At 46.7% G+C, this 19,618-nt stretch overlaps 1 protein-coding gene across 6 annotated transcripts in view; it reads left to right on the forward strand.

Moving 5' to 3' along the window:
• Positions 1–4,634: 4,634 nt before the first annotated feature.
• The window catches only part of TANC2 (tetratricopeptide repeat, ankyrin repeat and coiled-coil containing 2), a 235,990-nt gene continuing 221,006 nt past the window's right edge, over positions 4,635–19,618 (forward strand). For 5 of the 6 annotated variants that reach the window (XM_027702319.1, XM_027702321.1, XM_027702323.1 and 2 more), the window contains exon 1: positions 4,635–4,749. The gene's annotated coding sequence lies outside the window, so the exon portion shown is untranslated. Of the gene's footprint in view, positions 4,750–5,372; positions 5,543–19,618 lie in introns of those variants that run through there. The other variant, XM_027702320.1, reaches the window with a different exon arrangement.

Consider the following 19,618-nt stretch of genomic DNA (forward strand, 5'->3'; position numbering starts at 1 on the left):
AGACAGGTGTATACAGGAAAATAAAGCTATTTATACTCATCCCATCACTCTTTTTCCTTCTCTGGAGCTGTTAGCAAGCCCCAATTTCAGATGTTGCTGAGATGAAGGGTAATGCTGGCATTAAAATGCAATGCTGGTGGTTGGAGAAGGGTCATAAAGCACACATTTATTTAGCTTTAGACAAACTACAGTCAGTCATCCCCAGCTCAAGGTGCTCTTGCCAAAAGTTGCAAAAATTAAAATGAAACAGCCAGAGAAACAGAAATCTCCCTTTTCTTCTTAAAAAAAAAAATCCAATCTATTTGTAAGTCCCCAGGCTACACAAATAACTTGCCTTTCATTAGTTACTGAGGGGATGGCAGGCCCTGTGTTCCCTCAGACTGCTGAAGTGTGAAGAAAATTAGTATCTCACATTTACGGGATTACACTTGGAATATTTTCTCCACAGGCAAATATTTCTTAGCTAACAAATATTCTAAGCAGTATTTATTTTTTATACGGTCACACTTTAATAGAGCTGATCTGGGAGATGATCTGGTGGTACAGATGATTTAAAGAGACCGAGTGTTTTTATAGCTTCCTGGAGGGATTCTGGCTGTTTAAAAGACAACATCTTGTTTATTACAGCCAAATTTTGCCTTTGCTGTTGTGCAAACCCCGTGGCAGTTTGCAGTACAAACACAAAGAGCTGATTGAGGTTTTATGGGAAGTTTTTGGCTCCCAGGTTCACCAAAGAGCTGTTTGAAGGAGGGGTTGTAACGGGAAGATCTAACAAGGTGTGGGATGTGACCGAAAAGGAACTTGAATTGGATTTCTGGTCCGAAGTTGGAATGGTGATCCCGAAATTCCCTCCTCACACCTTCAGACCTCAGTGAATCTTCAAAGGCTTTAAATGCTGTAGGTGATTGGTGCTGATATTCCTGAAATACCTGTAGCTGTGCCTGTGCCCAGGCATGGACTGACTCCAGCTCAGAGCACTGTGGGCAGGCTGCTGCTGTATTCCAAAGGAAGTGCAAACAGCTGGATCCAGGGGCTCAGCATTCCATGTGTCCCAGAGCAAACTCCCTGTGTTCCAGCAGGGTCTGGCTCCCTGCTAAGCCCAGGGGTGTCTGTCAGCAGTGGAGAACACGGATGATTTCTCCTCAGTCCTCTGCCCTCAGGATTTGAAACCCAAGGGGCGACTTGACCATCTTACACTGGTACATGGAGCCAGCGTGGGAAGCATCCATACCTGGGAGTCCCATGTGCCTCAGGAAGTCCTAAAGCTCCAAACACTATCAGGGGACACTTGGGCAACCTTTTTATACCCCTACTCGTGCACTTTTTGGCCACAGCCAGACAGGGCAGGGTGGGAAATGGGCCCTGCACGGTTCCACTGGAGTTCTCACCTGTGACCAACACAAGGTTTAGGTTGGACACCAATAACTTGGTTGACACTCTGGCTTCACTCGTCTCATGTGGAAGCTGGTCTTTTGCCATTATCTCATTCCCTTTGACTTCTTTTAGGTTGGACATCAGGAGGAATTTCTTCACAAAAAGGGTTGTCGGGCATTGGGATGGGCCAGGGAGGTGGTGGAGTCCCCATCCCTGGAGGTGTCCAGGGAACAACTGGACGTGGCACTCGGTGCTCTGGGCTGGGGGACAAGGTGGGGATCGGGCAGAGGTTGGGCTTGAAAGCTCTGGGAGGTGTTTTCCAACCTCAATGATTCTGGGATTCTCAGCTCTGTACTGGAAGCACCAGATCCTCCTTCCCTTTCACTAACCTGTGCCTTGAAATCTGTTTTCCTAGGAATGATATGGATACAGATATAAGCAGTTGACATCAGTTCTGAGAATATTTTTCTTGTAGGTGGAACTATTATTCCTCCTTGGAGCTGTAACAGTCAGTGATTTGCTATGCTAATAAGTTGCTGGAGGAAAAATGGGAATTATTCTGGCTATGAGATCCCCTCAGTCCATGTGGTTTAAAAAGACTAAAGGGCAGCAGAAGATAAGCAATTCCAGAAAGCATTTGTGCTGGAAGTAATGAGAGAGGCAGGAGGGTACACATTAAGAGGGAAATATTCCTGGAAGATTTCCCCCCTGTAATTTGTTGTTCCAGTGCTGGTTGCACTGTTTGCTGAGGTGCTGCTCTCCTGGGAAGACAAAACCCAGTGACTGCACTGACAGATGATGGGGGGGATATATCTGCACTCATTCTGATCCAAGATCAATTCCAGAAACCTGGCATCTTGTTCATCAACTCTCCTACAAATACACAACCCCCCCCAAACCCAGTGCTGCTGTTTTTGTTAACACTTCCCAGGTAGGTTTCTCTCTGTTGCAGTTTATTTCTTGTACAAGTCATTTTCTTGACTCACAACTGAAGATTACCCTGTTGCTTAATTTATTTGGTGATTAATTTGGCACTGTGGGCAGATGTGATGTAAAGCTCTTTACCATTCCAGGGTGAGATGGAGGCAAGCAATCTGCACCCAGGAGGTTTAACGAGGCATCCATCCCATGGGAGTGGAGATACTTTAATTTAATTAAAGGGAACATTTTGTACTGGACTAAAAAGATTATTTTCTTGACTAAGACATAAATATTAGTTTTCTTAAAGGGAAATGCCCAGATAAATAAACAAATTTCTGTTTACCACGTATACTTTGCTGAGCAAAAATAACGTTGATTTCTAGTTTGAAGAGAGAACCAAATTTCTGTCAGCATTCATGGGGCCAATTAAGCAATGCCAAGATGCTGATTGGATTGTTGGTTTCAATGTGTACCTTATGCTATTGAGGTAATTTAAGTAAATGTTTATATTAGCTTTAACACGTAATACAGCATTTCCTGCGTGTTCCTTTTGTCCGGGTCTTCAGCTGTGTCTGATCTCTCACAGGGGAGGAGGAGTAAAACGTTTTGGTTTCCAGGTATTATTCCCAGAAGTGTCCTTTTTAAAGCAGAAGCAGCGGAAGGCAGTGAGGGGTGTTGTCACAGCAGAGGTGCCTGGAGCAGCACAAGGGCACCGGGGCCATCCCGTTCCATCCCCTCGGGATGTGTCCGTGCCCCAACATCCCTTTGGCAGCCCTGGCCTAGAGGTCCCCGCAGGGGCAGGTTCAGCCCTCAGAAGCAGCTCAGGTGTCTCAGCCCTGCCAGAGGCGCTGACAGAGCCCGGAGCCACCTGAGGGCCCACAGAGCTGCCCCCGGGAAGTGTCTCCTGCTTCCTCCTTTGCAGGGCACCCTTCCCACAGCTCACAGAATCCCAGGATGGTTTGGGTTGGAAGGCGACCTTGAAGATCATCTTGTTTCAACCCCTCTGCCATGGGCAGGGACACCTTCCACTAGCCCAGGTTGCTCCAAGCCCCGTCCAGCCTGGCCTTGAATGCTTCCAGGGATGGGGCAGCCACAAATTCCCTGGGCAACCTGTGCCAGTGCCCCACCTTCACAGGGAAGAATTTTTTCCCTCTAACCCTTCCCTTTGTCAGTGTGAAGCCATTCCTCCTTGTCATGCCACTCCAGATCCCTGTAAATAGTCTCTCTCCATCTTTCTTGTCGGCTCCTTTCAGATACTGAAAGGCCACAATTAGGTCACCCTGAAGCTCCTCCAAGCTGAACAATCCCAACTCTCGCATCCTTTCCTCCCAGCAGAGCTGCTCCAGCCCTCTGACCATCTTGGTGCCTCCTCTGGACTCGCTCCAACAGCTCCATGTCCCTCCCGTGCTGGGGACCCCAGAGCTGGAGGCAGCTCTGCAGGGGGGTCTCACCTGAGCGGGGCAGAACCACCTCCCTGGCCCTGCTGGGGACGAGTCCAGGCTACCATCGGCTTCCTGGGCTGCGAGCGCACACGGCCGGGGCCCGTCCAGCCTCTCCCCGGGGCCCGTCCAGCCTCTCACTGGGGCCCGTCCAGCCTCTCCCCGCCCGCCACCGCCGCGCTCCCGCTCCATCCCCGCCGGGGCCCGCCCAAGTTTCTCGCGCTCGCCGGGTGCGGGCGCTGCTCCCCCGCTGCCGCCCGGGGCCGATCGCGGGTGTGACCGCGGCGGCCGCGCCAGGTACGGGAGGGAAGGGATGGGATGGGAAGCGATAGGAAAGGATGGGAAGGGAACGGGCGGCTCCGGGAGCGCCCGCCCTTTCCTCCCCCCAGCCCGCGCAGGTCGTGCCCGGGCGGGGCGCGCGCGCGCTTTGCATAACCACGCCCACCTCATGAATACGCGCTGGGCCACGCCCCCCCCTCTGCGCGCCCGCGGTGGGAGGGGGCTGGGAGCCGCGGGAGCGCGCAGGGAGCCGCGGGGGCGCGCGCGCCGCTTCCACCCCCCCACTTCCCCGCCCGCCCCGCCCTCCGCGCGCGCTCCCGCGGAAGAGGCGGCGGCGCGCTCGGAGCGACCGAGCGAGGGAAGCGGAGCGGGGCTGCGGGGAAGGGGGGGGGGAGTGGCCGGCGGGCGCTCCCCGGGGAGGCCGCGGCGGGCACGGACGGAGGGACGGACAGACGGAGGGACGGACGGACGGAGGGGGCGCTGCGGCGGGCGGGCGGTGAAGGAGCCGCCGCGGCGGCGCCGCCGGGGAGGGGCGAGCCCGGCCGCCCCCCTCCCCTCCCCTCCCCTCCCTTCCCTTCTCCTGCCCGTCCCCTCCCCTTCGGGCGCGCGCTCGCCCCGGCGGCGGCGGCTCCCGGCGATGCGGTGAGAGGAGCGAGGAGAGCAGGGAGGGAGGGAGGGACGGACGAGCAGCCGCGCTCGGTGAGGGGCCGCCGGGAGCTTCCCCCCCCCGCGTCAGGTAAGGACCGGCGGGGCACCGGGGGGGTGAGCGGGAGCGTGCGGGTGTCCCCCCGTGGGTGCGGGCTGCGGGGGGGACACATTCACGGCGAGCGGGCGACGCCCGGCGATGTGTCGGTGTCGCGGGGGGCCGGGGGGGGTTCGCGGCGAGACCCCCCCGCGGGCGGAGGAAGGGCTGGGGCGGGGTGGGGGGTCCCCCCCGGGGCTGGAGGTGCCTCGCTGACACCGCTCGGGATGCGGCGAGCGCCGGGAAAGGCGCGGTCGGTTGCGAGTCTCACCCCCCCCCCCAAATTCCGTCTCTTTTGAATGGGAAGCCGCCCGTTTTGTTTAGGAGGGGAGAGCGGCGCGGAGGTGAGCGGGGCCGGGGGTTCATCCCGCCCTGCGGAACCGCCGGGCTCATCCCCGCCGGCCCTCGCCCCGTGTTTACCGGGAGGTGCCGCAGGTACCGCACACGTGAGCGCGAACACACCCCGCGCTCGCCCCCCGCTCTGCGGGCACGGGGAGGGCTCGGCCCCCTCCCCCGAGCCTCCCCCCCCCCGAGGGGTGAGTAAGGCGTGTGTGGAGTCTAATGACACACCGCATCCCTCTCTGTTACACGCGTGGGTTGGCTGTTGGGGGCTAAGATGCAAAAAAGCCATGCGAGATGATGATTATGATGAGGCAGACGGAGCTCGGATGGGGCGTTCCGCGAGGAAAAGGCAGCTCCTCGTCCCCCTGTTTGTGTCGGGAAGTTCAGGGGGCGATGTTGGCGAGCTGGTTCAGGGGGTGATGCGTCGGCGTGAGTTTTTACACAGGTGAAAAAATAGCGCGAGGAAAAAGGGAATTAAATAAATCATGAAGGTTAATTAGCGCTGCTGGGGAGTGCGGCGGAGCCACGGCACGGGAGCGAAGGCAAATTCGTGTTGGGATTGGGAGGAGGAGAAGGAATACGGCGAACGTGCCATGGAGAAGAACAACATGGCCAGGAGACCCTGCCTGCAGCACAGCTCGGGCTGAGCCGGGAATGGTTCCTGCCAAGGGCTCAAGGGTGGGTGTTGTCTGGTTTTCTTATCTAGTCCTCAAAACGTGAATAGCAAACCTGGAAACATCCACTGCTGAGGTGCGAATCGGAAAGGAAAAAGGAGCTGGTGTAATAGGTGGCTTTCGGTGAGAATGTATTGAAGAGGATTTGCTGGCTGCGGTCACATGAGGCTTTTTATGGGTGGGGAGAGACACCTTAGATCATGGGTAGTTGGTGTGGAGGAATGTTTATCTAGGAAATGCGTGATGGCCCTGCAGTCGAATCGAGAAAATACAATATATTGCAACTTGCCGTAGTCAAAATCTCATTTTTTGGCTTTGCAAAGGAACTATCAGGTGGAACAAAAACGCAGTAGTGAAGATTTTAAACAGTTTGAGGTCTGTGGCCATTATGACTCTGGGTCTTCTAAGAAAATAAACTACTTAGAGTTGGGCTTCTTTTTTGTGGTAACTCGTGCTGAGGGCATCATAAATGCAAAAGTCTCTGTGTACTCCAAATTTGCCCTGATTTCCTTGGAGTGGAGAGGAGTGGCAGGGTCATGTCCTGTTTGGATCTTGGCTGTGGTCGTAGAATCTTGGAGCAGACTGGCCTGCAGTGTAGACTGGTAATTACAGTGTGAATTACTGGTTACATATTCAGTGTAATTGGCTGAGTAATATCATTTTAGAAAATAAACTCCTTATCAGTATTGATTGCATTGTGCCAATTCCTGTCTTGGTCTCTTCTCTCTGTCTTTTCCATTGGTTTTCCCATGATCCTGTGTGAGCTTCTGGGTTGTTTTTAACTGAAATACGTATTCTGACCAAAAATATGTCTTCTAAGGTACTAAGTTACCTCTTAACATTTCAGGTCACATATTCTACATTTACCTTCAATTAAACCTTTGGAAACCAGTGATATATGTGTTGATGTTGAGAAATCCATGAGTGTGCCTGGTATGTGCAGGGAATTTTTAAAAGATGAATTTTTTAATACATTACAGACAAGCATCCCTAACTTCCTGCTTGCAAATTCTCCTTTATCAATATTAATGGCCACAAATGCAAACTATGTAAGGCCCAAGTGTGGATCACACACAGCATTATGTAGTGTGTGAGCTCTTCAGGTTTGGGTTTATATATAAGTTTCCAGAAGAACAATTTAATGCAAGGCCTGCTTTGGGATGTATGAAGTTATTTATAGTATATCTTCGTTAGTTTATAATCTTATATTTTGTTTAATTTCAGGATGCTTGTTAAAATTTGTGATAGCATATCATATCTTTTTATTACGTAGCAAAAGGAAAACAATAAGAAGGCAGCCAGAAAACTCTAAAAACAACCCCTTGGTATATTAAAAAAGAAACCTGTGACTCTCCCAGCTTTGTGCATGGTTTTTCTCATTAAAAAAAGAGAAGGATTATGGCTCTTGTGTTCTATCTCAGTTTACCTTTTCTAGAGGTGGTTGAGCTTGTGATCAGCTGAGAGGCTGGTAACACCTGTAACCCCACATGGGTGCTGCATTAAAAAAATAATTTGCTTTCAGGTTTTTTTTACAAAAACAAAATCCCGCTTTCTTGTCTTTTTCACGTATACACATTGATTCTTTTCGACTTCTGAGGACGAATTTCCTTTCGAGCAGACGCGGCAAGATGATTCCGGGCGAGCAAATGGCTCTGAGGGTCGTTTCTTGCTGAGGCAGAGCTGATGGCAAGGACTGGTGCTGAATCAGTGACCTCTCCTCCCTGTCCTCCCACCCACGGTGTTGGGGCTCCTCTCTCTGGTCCTGTGTCAAACCCTTGAGCAGCTGCTGGGTGAACGACCACTCTTTATTTTGTGGAGTTCATTTCTCGCCGGATCAATAAACTGAACTTGACCTGGGGGACGTGAGGGTGGCAGGAGGAGGATGCAGGGGTGGGAAATAGCGGCTGGTCTGTCCTTCATGGCAGCCCTGAGCTCTGAGTGGTTGATGCCAGCTGGGAACTCGTGTCTGGAGTGTTGCACAAAGCCTTAGGATGGCACCTCACGGTGGACGTGGTTTATTTATGTTTAGTCCTACACAAATACAGTCTTCCAGCCTTTGTTACATCACTGATTATAACCCTTGTGATCAGCCCCATCAGTAATTTCGGGGTGTCTTGCTCTTTGTTTCCAATGTGATAAATATGTGCCAACCTGTAGGAATTCTTTCAGCATCCGTAGGACGTGCAGAAGCTCTGTGGTGACACAGGACATGGTGACATTACCAGTGAGGGCTGTGGGAGGTTTCCACACCATCAGTGGGAGCAGAGCTGAGCCTGCTGCTTGGTTGACTCTTGTGCTTGATGTCTTCATTCAAAACAAGGCCCCATATGAGCTACTGTGAGGAAACTTAACTCCATCCCAGTCCAAACCAGCCCAGAACGACACGTTTTTTGAACTTGAAGGTGGAGAATGTGCTCACTGGAGGTAAATTAGCATTTGGAGCTCACTGCACCTGCAAATATTTGATCCAGTGAACTGGATCATTCATCCCTGGTTTATTTTCCTACTGGGTTTTATGAGCTCTGAAAAATCAAATTCTAGTTGTGTCACTTAGAATGATTCCAGCCCTGTTATTGTATTGGGGCTAAAACGTAATAGTTTGGTTTATATTCATTTAAAAAGTAATTAATTTAAATACAAACTCTACATTGATTAGAGGAGATAGTCGCTGGTTTTGTGTACTTAGATCAGGAAGGGAGGAATTGAGAATTTAGAGCCCAGCCTTGGAATTGTCCCATGTGAGAGAGTTCCTTGAGGTTCTACTTCAGCAGTCTGGGAGGAAAGGATCTAGTTTAATGATGAGGATACTGGAAACACTGGAGAGGAATTTAGCATGGAATTGGCTGTGGGATTCTGATGGAGAGCAGGAGTTACTTTACTGGGTTGAGAATAAAAACTCTTTATGTTCTGGGTGCTGTGGCAATGGGGCAGTGGAGTTTCACCTCCTCAGGAGGAGAAATATTGGAATAATCTGAGTTTCCTGAGCACTCTGGATTTCTTCCTGGGTAGCACTTATTCCATATCTTTCCAAAATTTGTCAAATAACAGAATTTATGCTGTGGCGTGAGAAGCTCCATCTCGAAAAAAAACCTCTGGAAGAGAACATTAATTAGTAATGATAAAACATAAAAAGTACCTTGTGCTTATTTGACTCAAGTTTGGGTTTGTGCCACATTGCGTCATTGTTTGATTTCAAAGGAATCATTACTTATTCATGGCTTTTATAAAATGTGTGTAATGGTTGGGTTTGTGTGCGTTCTGCATTAAGCAGACCTTGCTCTTAAGTTTTGCTTCCTCAGTCATTTTTATAATATTTTATAAGCTTTTTCCTGCTCGGAGTGAAGGGCTCATTTACTAAAAACGTTGCTTTTTTTTTTTTTAATTTAAAATTTGAGTGTTTTTTTTCCCCCCTTCGTCTTCCACCGATCCCGCTGCTTTGCAAAGGTGAGAGTTATTCAGAGTTATATCAAGTTTAACCTGAGGTAGAAATCCTTAAGAGCTGATTTGACAGAGGCACATGTAGATTCTTGAGGAACACGCCGGATCCCGGTGAGTTCACGTTACTATTCCTGCACAGACAGGTCTCCACACGCCGGATCCGGGGCCCTGGTGCTTCTCAGGAACGATGCTGGGTGAGCTAATGGCAGGGAAGTAATCTGGGAGAGTGGTGTTCTCTCCTGAACTGGCATCACTGATGAAGGCAGTGATGAATCACGCGTGTTGACATTTCAGCTCTCACCCAGTATTTGTTATTTATTTGTCCTTTATGAAAAGAACATATTGGTGACTGAAGGAGCATCTTCCCGAGCAGACTGGGAGCTCTGCAGGGCGAGGGCTGGGCTGGCTGTCAGCTTGGCTGTTTGGCTGGGGAGGGGTTTGTTGTTAGAGATCTTTCGTACTCGTCATTTCGGAGTCTTGGAGCAACTTGTTGCTCGTTAGTTTGTCCTTAATGAGGAAGGACGGAGTGGTGTGTCCCGAGTGGAGGTCCCGGGGTGGATGAATGACCCTTTCTTGCACCACAAGCAGTGCCATTCACGGAGCCCCGTTGCACAGAAGTTCCTGAGGAGTCATCTGATGAGCGTTTGTGACCCTGTTGTGCCGATCAAAGCCGGGCGGGCTCAAAGCTGTATTTGTTCCTCGCTGAGCTGGGAGGGTGTGCAAATACCAAATGTGTGGCTGCCCTTATCCCGGCCTTCCCAGAGCCTGGAAGGATGGAGACCAGCTTTCTTGCTGCTCTTTCCTGCAGTTTTTTATAATCTGTCAATATATAACAATTTCTTGTAGAGTCAGTTGCACGGGAGACAGCAGAGATCTGGTCATCACCAGGAGTTATTTGTCTTTACATCCGGTTTTCCATATGTTCTGGTTTGTTGTTTTTTTTGCCATTGGAACAACTCACTTGGTTTTCAGAGCTCAGTGACACTTTGCTGAGTGTGAAATTATAGATTTTCAGTCTATGATACTTAAACCCTGAAGCTTGTATCATATCACTACTGAAAGTCAGTAGTTGAGCTGCATCTTTCACCCTATTCCATAGGGAATGTTTTTAAGATTAAAATACACAATAGCTTGAGTTGAGGTAAAATTCCCAAGTAACAGTGAATAGGGTAAATGTGTTGTTTTTTGCCAGGTTCTTCACTTTATTGGTGAATATTTAATTGTCTTATTTTTACTTACATCAGCTTTAATTGCTAATTATGGTTGCATTGTAGTGATCTCAAATTTGAGATTTTTAATGATCTCATTAATGAAAGAAGTATTTTGGGTAGGTGAATCCTTATTTGCAATACAAGTCACACTGGGAATTTGTTATTAATTAGGAAGGATAAGAAAAGAGATGGTTAATTTGTGTTTTATGGTAGGGGAGCTCCTTGTTACTGATGTGCTTTTAAATATTTTGGGTGTTTATTTCCTTTTTCCCTTCATGCCTCTATGATTTCCAGGGCAGGTACAATAATATTATGGTAGATTGCTGCTATTTTTCTGTATTCAGGTTATTAAGCAAAATGCTTTTATAAAGCAGTCAGGAGGAAAAACCTCTACTGCAATTTGTATTTTTGAGATGCCTTAATGAGCGAGGCTCGGATCTGGGTGGGAATGTTTCCCTCCTGTTTTATGTGTTCTTTTTTCAGCTGTCTGTCTTAAAAATTTGTGTTTCCTACATAGTTTGGAGGAGCAACTTGATGAACAGAGAAACCAGCAGTGCATATGAAAAATGCCAAAATTAAAGATGACGTAAAATATCTTTCAGAATGAGAGTTTGAATATTTATGGTGGTGGTGCCTCAAAGCTTTAACTGATGCTCTTGGAAGTGCTTTAATATCCTTAAGCTGGAAACAATTATGATCTTGGCCCTGCCAGTCACCTTGTTGATAATCTGAATTTCCATCAGTGCAGGTGAATTTTCCACCCTTGAATTGTGGAGTGTGGAGCTGATTGAGCTGAATCCTGTGGTCAGTGTTTTTAACAGTGGGCTTAAATATTAGTAATAATATCAATGTTGTATTGATTGCTCTGATGCCAGTGGCTGCTTCTGTCTCAGTTTATGAAACGTTATTTCCAATGAAGTAAAGAAAAAATACAAGGAAAACTGGGAGAAGGCACTGAAGTGTGAGTTGGGTCCTGTTCCTGTGTGTAGAAGTACAGATGTTGGAGGATTTAGAATCTTTCTGCAGTTGTTAAAGGGAAACTGGTGTATTTTGTTTATTATTTTAGGGAAGCAACACAAAACAAAACAAGGCTTAGCTTTTGTTGCTCTTTGAGGAAGTTTTACCTGTCTGTGGCATCACCCGGCTGGTGATTCCCTCTGGAAGCTCCTGGTCTCTCAGCTGTGCTGAACCAGATGTCTGGGTGGAAGGTGGAAAGAATAATCCCATTTTCCTCTGGTTATTCCTGGTGTTCCTGCCCTGCAGTGACTCCCTGGTGGAGCTGAGCAGTTCACTGGAGTTCCCAGTTTTGGTCCCACCAGGCTGGGGCAGCAGATTCTGGTGATGCCTTTTTTCCATCAGTAAAAATGGGCTGCTGCCATTTGCTCTTCTGGGGTTGGTTCTCATAAATTTGGCATTTTTAACGAGGAAATATAAGAAATATGCAGCCAGAGTGTCCTGAACAATGAAGTGTGTGTATTCCTGTGGTCCCTCTATTTACATCTTTAATCAGAGTTGATTTTCCCTTTTTGCCTTATCTCCCATTCTCTCCCGTGGGATTATTCTCTGTCTAGAAACTCTTTTTGATAGTAGGGTGCCCTTAATGTTCCAGATAACGATGTGAAGAGGCTCAGGAACAAGAAGATAAAGGTACAAAGTGCTTTTGTAGAAACGAGTTCCACGTTTTTAATGCTGAGAAACAGCAGCTGGGAGTTCACCAGGACTGGGGGATGCCAGAGTGGGACTTGGAATTGCTCTAAAAAGTGATGTCCTTTCAGGCCTAAGCCCCCTGTGCCACTCCTGCTTCTCCAGGCTCCTTGGGAGTTCCCACATTCCTGGTTCCGTGGCTCTGCTCAGTGCCTGGTGCAGGTCTGGGAGCAGGAGGGGGGTGGGTGGCTGAGCAGATAATTGGGATGGGCTTAACGAGGCTGCTCCTGCAAGTGCTGCCCGGGAAAGTCTCCAGCAAAGGGCAGATTAAGTGGGCAAACAGATAAACAACTTTCCGTCCTTCAGAGATTTCATGGGATAGAACATGGAGGGGTTCTGAGAGAAGAAAAACCGAAGTAAAATAGTGTGAGGATAGATTATAGAAATCTGTGATGCTTGAAGAAGAGAGCCAAAAGTGTGTGTGTGTGACTTTTATGAGAGTTGTTAAACTGAGCCTGGGGAGGGGTGCAAATGCACGTGGATGTTGTGATCTGAATGATCCAAATCAATGCTTGCCTGCAGGTTTTGTTTTGTTGTCTTACCCCAGTGTGCAGCCCATGGTGTTCTTCACGTGATTTTATTTTTAAGGGCATTAGCAGAATGATCTGGGTTCGGGCAGGTCTTCTGTAAGTGTAGCTGTGTGTTGCTTAATCTCTTATTTTCTGTAGTTACTTAAGTTGGGGTCTAATGCTGTTTATCTTTCCTAGCAGCTTTTGCAGTTCTGAGTAATCCTAGTTTAATAGTTTAATAGATAATTAATATTTTATGAAGGGACAAATCTCCAGTTTGCTTGTTTAACGGGGATTTTTTTCCCTCTTATTCACGTAATTTTCCTATTTCATTTTCAGTGTAAGATTTGATTAGAGGACCCTGACTCAGTCTCCTGCTGCTCCACGCAGTTTTTCGTGTGATAAACTCAGCTTCACAGTCAGAACATTCGTGTTTGATCGAAATCTTTGAGAACAGCTTTCCATTTCCAGCAACCTTTGGTTCCTACCAAGCCATCCCTTGGTGCTTTGCCTTCAGGAGTGAGGATTTAGTGTAACAGGCACCGTGGAAAAAGGGAATATTGTTCTTTGAAGGCTTTAAGCTGTCATGGAGCTACGTGTGCCTCTCCCCTCTTTCTCTTCAGACCGGTAATATCATCTATATCTTGATTTAAAATCCCAAGAAGCTGCAATGCTGACAGCAGGCAGAGCTGCTCCACCTCCTCAGCAGAGGTGGAAGGGACCATCTGGCACTATGTGGGTAGCAGTTATCCCAAAAAGTAATAACAGTGGGAGTTCTTGCCAGTTACAAGTTGTGATCACAGGCCAAATGGTGTCGTTCTAAATCAGTGTTACGTTTCCAAAGGCAAAGGAGATGCAAAGGTTTATTTTTGCCAACTTGAGAAGTATTTTCAGTCATGGGGGGGCTCTGCTGAGGGTTTTGGTCGCTGGCATTTGAGAGAAAGTGTGAGGGGAGTAAGTCAGGGGAGTATGGGCTGTGATGCTGCTAGACCAGCTCCCGGGCTCTAAAAAAAGGTGACTTTTTTTGGGATTACGTAAACCTCGACTCAGTTAGTCCATGGAACTGAGGAATGATTTTAAAAGGCTGTATAATGGAGTGCTCTGTTGATTTGGTTTAGGCTTTGCCCAATGGGAACTGAAAGATCTCAGTTCTACATCTTTGGCACTGCTAACCAGGCTTGAACAAGCTGCTGCTGTAAAACGAGGAGAAAAACGTTGTAATGAGGTGAAAAATTCCCTGTTCCCTTTTGCCGTGGTGGCCCGTGGTATTTTTGTGTGAGGAGTTGGCTGTGGAACGTTCAGAAGTGCTGTTCAGTGGATGCAGAGCTGCTTAACAGGTTGCTTAGTAACCTGGATGGAGGAATTGAGTGTGCTGGTGAAACCTGTGGATGGCATCGGCTTCCGAGGGGTTGCAGGGATGGGAAGGAAGGACTGGATTCGAACGGATCTTGAAAAATGGGAAGCTTAGAATATGAACAAGCTGATATCTCAGAGTTTATTCTGAATAAAAACAGGCAGCAGAACAAATGCAGAAAAACAGGAGCGACACAAAGTGCTGTGAAACATCTGAAATGACAATTAAAAAGCGTTCTTTGCATGCACACAGAGCAGGGGAGACCAAGAGGGGAATTGTGAATTTGTGACTTTGGTCAGACCCGGGTTCTTGCTGCAGACAACACTATGTATCAGTGTGGAGAAAATTCCTGCCCAGACACAGATAAGTTTTCAAAGAAGGCTTTTGTTGGCCTTTATCAGGTTGTCTGGGTAGATGATGTAGCTGCTCTCGTGTACATTGTCTTTGCACGGGGCCTTTGCCAGGATCTTCCCACCCCCAGCACAGCTGTAGCTGCAGGAATCCTCATAAAATATCTGAGCTTTGCTTCAGACTCAGAGTTCTTCGTGGACTTTTTTTTTTTTTTCTTTCACTGCTTCTGCCTCTTGTAAATGTCCAGAAGCCACTGGACCAAATCTGGTCAATACAGACTCTGTCCAAGCCTCCTGAATGCATCCACAGTCCTTTTACTGAGCCAGTTTTCCATGTTGTGCTGCTGGAGTTGGGATCTTTGGGAACGGAGATCAGTGTTGGAATTGATGGGAACATGTGCAAATTTTTAAAGTGAGTTAACAAATATTATTAAATAAGTGCCTGAATGTGGTGGTTTAATCTGTTTACCAAACTATTTCTGTTTAGAAATACAGTTTAAGTCAGACAGGTATGAAGGCACTGTTTTGGAATAGTCACCTAAGTCAGATAGTTTTCGTGAGAAATTTAAGCACTTGGGTAAACCAAATCCATGATATAATTTTGAGGTATCTGATGTAACTGTTTGTCCTGCGTGTTCCCTAATGTTTCTTGGTAACAATTAAAATTCTGCATTAAGAAAGCAATTATGATTAACTTCAAACTCCTGCAGTGCTTTTGTGCTCACAGCCAGGCAGTTTTGCAGTTGGAAAAGCAGATCAGGCTGGCTATCACCTCAACTGGTGTTTTTAGGTGTCGTGGGGTGAAAGCACAACTCGTGTCTTTTTGTGTAGTCAAGGTTTTTTTGACCCCAGCACAAGCAGTGCTGCAAATCAACATAAAAAAATCATAAGAAAAACCTCTCCTTGGATAAAACCATCTTTAAAGGCAGATTAGATCATATGACATAAGCTTATTTAGCTGTTCATCTTTAGCAGGAAGCTCAGCAACTGTCCAAACCTTCCAAGGGATGAGTCTTTCAGTACCATGTTTTCCACGTGTGTGCCCTGGGCTGGTTTTCCTCGGTTCAAGAGTAATAAAGTGTGCAGAGTAATCTTGTGGTGGTGTTGATCACCCATTTAGCTCCGGGTACAGTATGTAGGGCTTTACCCTTCTCACATGTCACATGTGCCACCTGTGTTCCTGCATCCCATGCCCGCCAGCGCTGCCTGGAATCTGCACTCGTGGAATTCGGGCGGCTTAAACCTCTCCTTGTCGCCCGGCTGTGCTGCAAATCCCTGGATTTATATCTGGGGGCAGTTTGCTCACAGTCTAGACACTTGTGCTGAACTTGTGTGTGAAGCCAGTGCTGCCTGCTCGCATTCAAGAAGCGTCTTTTCTGTATTGTATTAAGAGCTTATCCATATGCTCCGAGCTGGGAGCGCAGGAAGTCTGCTGGCAGCAGGCCTGCTATTCCATATTCCGAGCTCAGGCTCTTTGTGGATAGTCAGGAAGAAAAAAAAAACCAGCATAAAGCGTGACAAGTTGTTGACTGCCTGATTTCTAGATAAGTTTCGCAAGAAAATTTGAATAAATATTAATGTTCCGTGTAAGAAGTGATGCCGTGTGAGCGGTTGTGGTGTGAACTGCAGGATGTGATTAAGGGTGAGATGGAGCAGGTTGGTTTGGGGGAGAACAGACTCCACTTGAGCCTCTGGCACCGTGGTTTAGGAGCAGAAATAGTGGCTGTTAGTTGGAACAGAGCAGAATGCCTCAAAAAACTGCATATATTTTCATTTTGATGATAAGTGTCCTCTATCCTTTATAATTCATCATCAGGAAGAGCATGTGATTTTTGCAATTAATTTAGATCAAGTACTATTTTTGATATGTTGTCCTATTTTAGAACTTTATAGGTGCAATGCATAATGTGTTGTATAAAGATTCTCACTTTTTTTTACCTCCCAGACATCTTTCTCAGAGAAAACATTCATTTTGGTTCCACATCCATGGTCCTATGTAGAGACTGTTCAGTTCTCTATAGGAAACAAACCCCAAATCTCCTTGAAATTGTAGCTAACAAAGCCATGGCTGTAAAAAAATCACTTGTTTCCTGACTGTCAAGGCTGGTTTTGGTTGTGGGATTTCCCAAACCTGGGCTGAACTTCCAAATGGTTTCATTTGTTTTTATTCTGTGCCACCACCAGAACGTGGAAAACTGAGCTGAAATTTGTTCACTTGTCTCCATTGTCTTTTTTTCTTACTAATGGAGCTGGTTTGCACCAGTTTATTTGGGTGCTTTCATAAATAAAAATGCTATAACTTAGCACTAATTAAGCATTGACTAAAGTAATCAAAAATAACATCCCCCATTTCATGAACAACAACAAACAGAATAAATTCTGGAACCTTTTCTAACTCAGTGTGGCTCCATCACTTCAGTGGATCATAGATGTGACTAAACCAACCTCGGAAGAGTTCAAAAACTTAAGCCCCTAGTAACATGTATAATATTATGTATAAAATAATCTTGGACACAGCTTGGTGGTGCTGGGGCAGAAATAGCTCTTTGTTTGATTTAGTCTGTGTACATGAAGGCAAATAGCATCGTTTTCAAGTGTTCTGGAGGGCCTGTGTAGGAAGGAAAGTTCAGTGTCAGCCTGGAATTATTTTGGATAATTCAAAGGAACTACATAATTGTTATGTAGGAGGCTTTTTTTTTTTGTATTTTTAAGATGCTCTGTAACACCTCATTAAATATAACTAAAAAAGAGCCCAGCAGAAAGCACTGTGTGTCCTTGCTCCCTCTTGGAAAAGCCTGAGTTTCCAGTCCTGGTGTCGAGTTGTTGTGTCTGAAGTGCTTGAATAATGGGAGTTGATCTGATTTTATTTTATTTTTCTTTTTTTGATGAAACACCAATAGGAAATGATTATTGAAAGTACAAATACTTCATAAAATTGAATTTCGTTATCTTCTTCCAAATAAGAAACCACTTTAAATATTAATCACTTCGCTCACATGTTTGCTGTGCCTAATTTGATGGAAAGCTGCAATATTTACAGCTGGCTGCTTTTTAGATAAAGGAGAGCCTTCTCCAGGTTTCACGTTGTGTTATTTGTATCCCTCTGTGAATTCCGAGTTTTCCTTTGGGAAATGGGTTTTATTTCCCAAATAAAAGGGTTTTGCTAAATAACACGTAGAAATCCTATGGGCAAAAATGTGAAATAGTGTGGAAATATTGTGAGAAAGCTCGAGAGAGAACCTGATGTTTTTTTGGAGCGTGTGTTGTTTCCCTCCCAAGGTTGTGTTTCCCGGTGTAGTTATCAGATGGGGAGCTTTGCTTTTTGCATAATACTCATTAGAGGAACGTCAGGTTGGTTTTCCTTCCTTTATTTGTGCTCTTCCTCTTCCTCCTCCCTCCCCCTTCTCATCCTGCCGTTGTTTTATCTCTGTTGAATTGGAGGAGCAGGGCCAGGAATTGATCTCTGCTCCCTCAGGTGCCGCTGGTGCAGCAGAGCCTTGGGTGGGACCTGCTGCACAAACACCACTCATTTCCCTCCTTACACGTGCTGGGGTCTCCTAAAATCAAACCTTTCCCATGAAGTCTCCCAGCTCTCCGTGCTTGGGGGATTTTCATCCTTCTGCTCGTTAGCAGTGGGAAGGATTTCAGTAAATGATCACACACAGACACTCCTCCCCACTCTTCTCTTCTATCACCGTGCAAAAAGCTTCCTGTGACCTTTTAAATCATTAAAACGAGGCAAAAGCAGCCGGGGAAAAACGTTTCTACCCAGTCTCCAGATAATTAAATAGATGTGACAATTAAGTAAGTGTATGAGAAGTGATTTTTTTCTTCCAGAGGAGCACCAGTCTGGGCTGGTGGGCAGGACTGGGAGGCCCCGAGTGGTGGGTTTGGTATTTGTGGTGTCACCCTCAAAAGATCTTTGGGCTGAGCAAACCTGTGCTGCTTGTCCTTCGCCCTGGGAGCTCTCCCAGAAAAAATTGGCATCCCCTTTTGTGGTGGTTTGAGACTCCCAAAAATCCGATTTCCAAGTCCAAGCCCCCCTCCCACAACTCACTCCAGTGTGAGAGGGGTTTTCCAGACACAACACAAGACTCAATATGGGGGGAAGGGAATTATGTTACAATTATTACACAAATAAATGTAATATAAGTGTAAATATATTTATATATATTGCTTTAGCTGCCTCTCTCTCGTTTCGGTTCTCTTGGGTTTTTTTTCTCTTCTCCCTTGGTTTTGGGGGTGGGGAAGTCATGTGGTGAGGTTTGGAGACTTGGCAAGAAACCAACTTCAAACCACGTCACCTTTCCAGAGGGGTCTGTTTTCTGGGAGCTCTGACTTCTTCTCTGTGTCTCTCAGTAAGCTGAAAAATCCTTTTTTTAGGATGGTGATCTCCCCCTTTTTCCAGCATCCCTGGATCCCCTTCCATCATGAAATGTTTGTCACGATGACCCTGCATCTATATGAGAGGGGTCAACACATATTTTCTTCTCCCTTGCTGTGAGTTGCAGGTCCCTAAATACCAGGGTTTGTGTTTCTCAGAAGTGTCTCGTGCATCCTGAGGGTGAAGGAAGATGAGAAAATAAATTATTGCCGGAGAAGTCAATTAGCGACGATGAAATTGAGAGGGAGAACAGCAACAAGATGTTTCTGAATTTGTAAATGTGCTTCCTGAATAGATAATTGCATGTAAATAAGTATGCAGATAGGCTGGTGGGAAGAGTAACTGAAAAGTGGGGAACTTTAATAATAATGTGTTTTGAAAAGCTTGTGTGATAAAGGCTCCCGGTCTCCTAGTGGGGAGGTTAGAGAGAACAAAAGCTTATCTGAGGATTAAGACTGACTTGGTTGAGTGATTTAAAAGTCAAACAGGATTTTGACACACTTATACCTGTGCTCCAAATGCCAGTCAACACGTTCTGAACAGAACAGATCCCTGCACTGGGGGTGACTTGTCCAATGATGGATGAATGTGCAGCTGCTTCTTCTCCTTGAGTGCATCCACGTCACCTTTCCACGGCAGCTCGGATTAAAAACGTTCAAGATAATTATTTTAACGTGCAAAGAAACGCGAGGACGGGAATTTTAAATATTATTTGGGGTTATTTTCCCCAGAATTTGTGTCGGCACTGTGTGTGTGGGGGGCAGTGGGTGTGTTACTGTGCTGCTGGGACTGAGCTGAGCTGGAAGGAAAGGAGTTGTGTGTTGGGTGAAATCTGTAGTTGTGTGTTGGATGAAATCTGTACTTGTGTGTTGGGTGAAATCTGTACTTGTGTGTTGG

The sequence above is a fragment of the Neopelma chrysocephalum genome, unplaced genomic scaffold (assembly GCF_003984885.1).
Source record: "Neopelma chrysocephalum unplaced genomic scaffold, ASM398488v2 Primary Assembly neopelma1_182, whole genome shotgun sequence".
In the NCBI taxonomy this organism is placed as follows: Eukaryota; Metazoa; Chordata; class Aves; order Passeriformes; family Pipridae; genus Neopelma; species Neopelma chrysocephalum.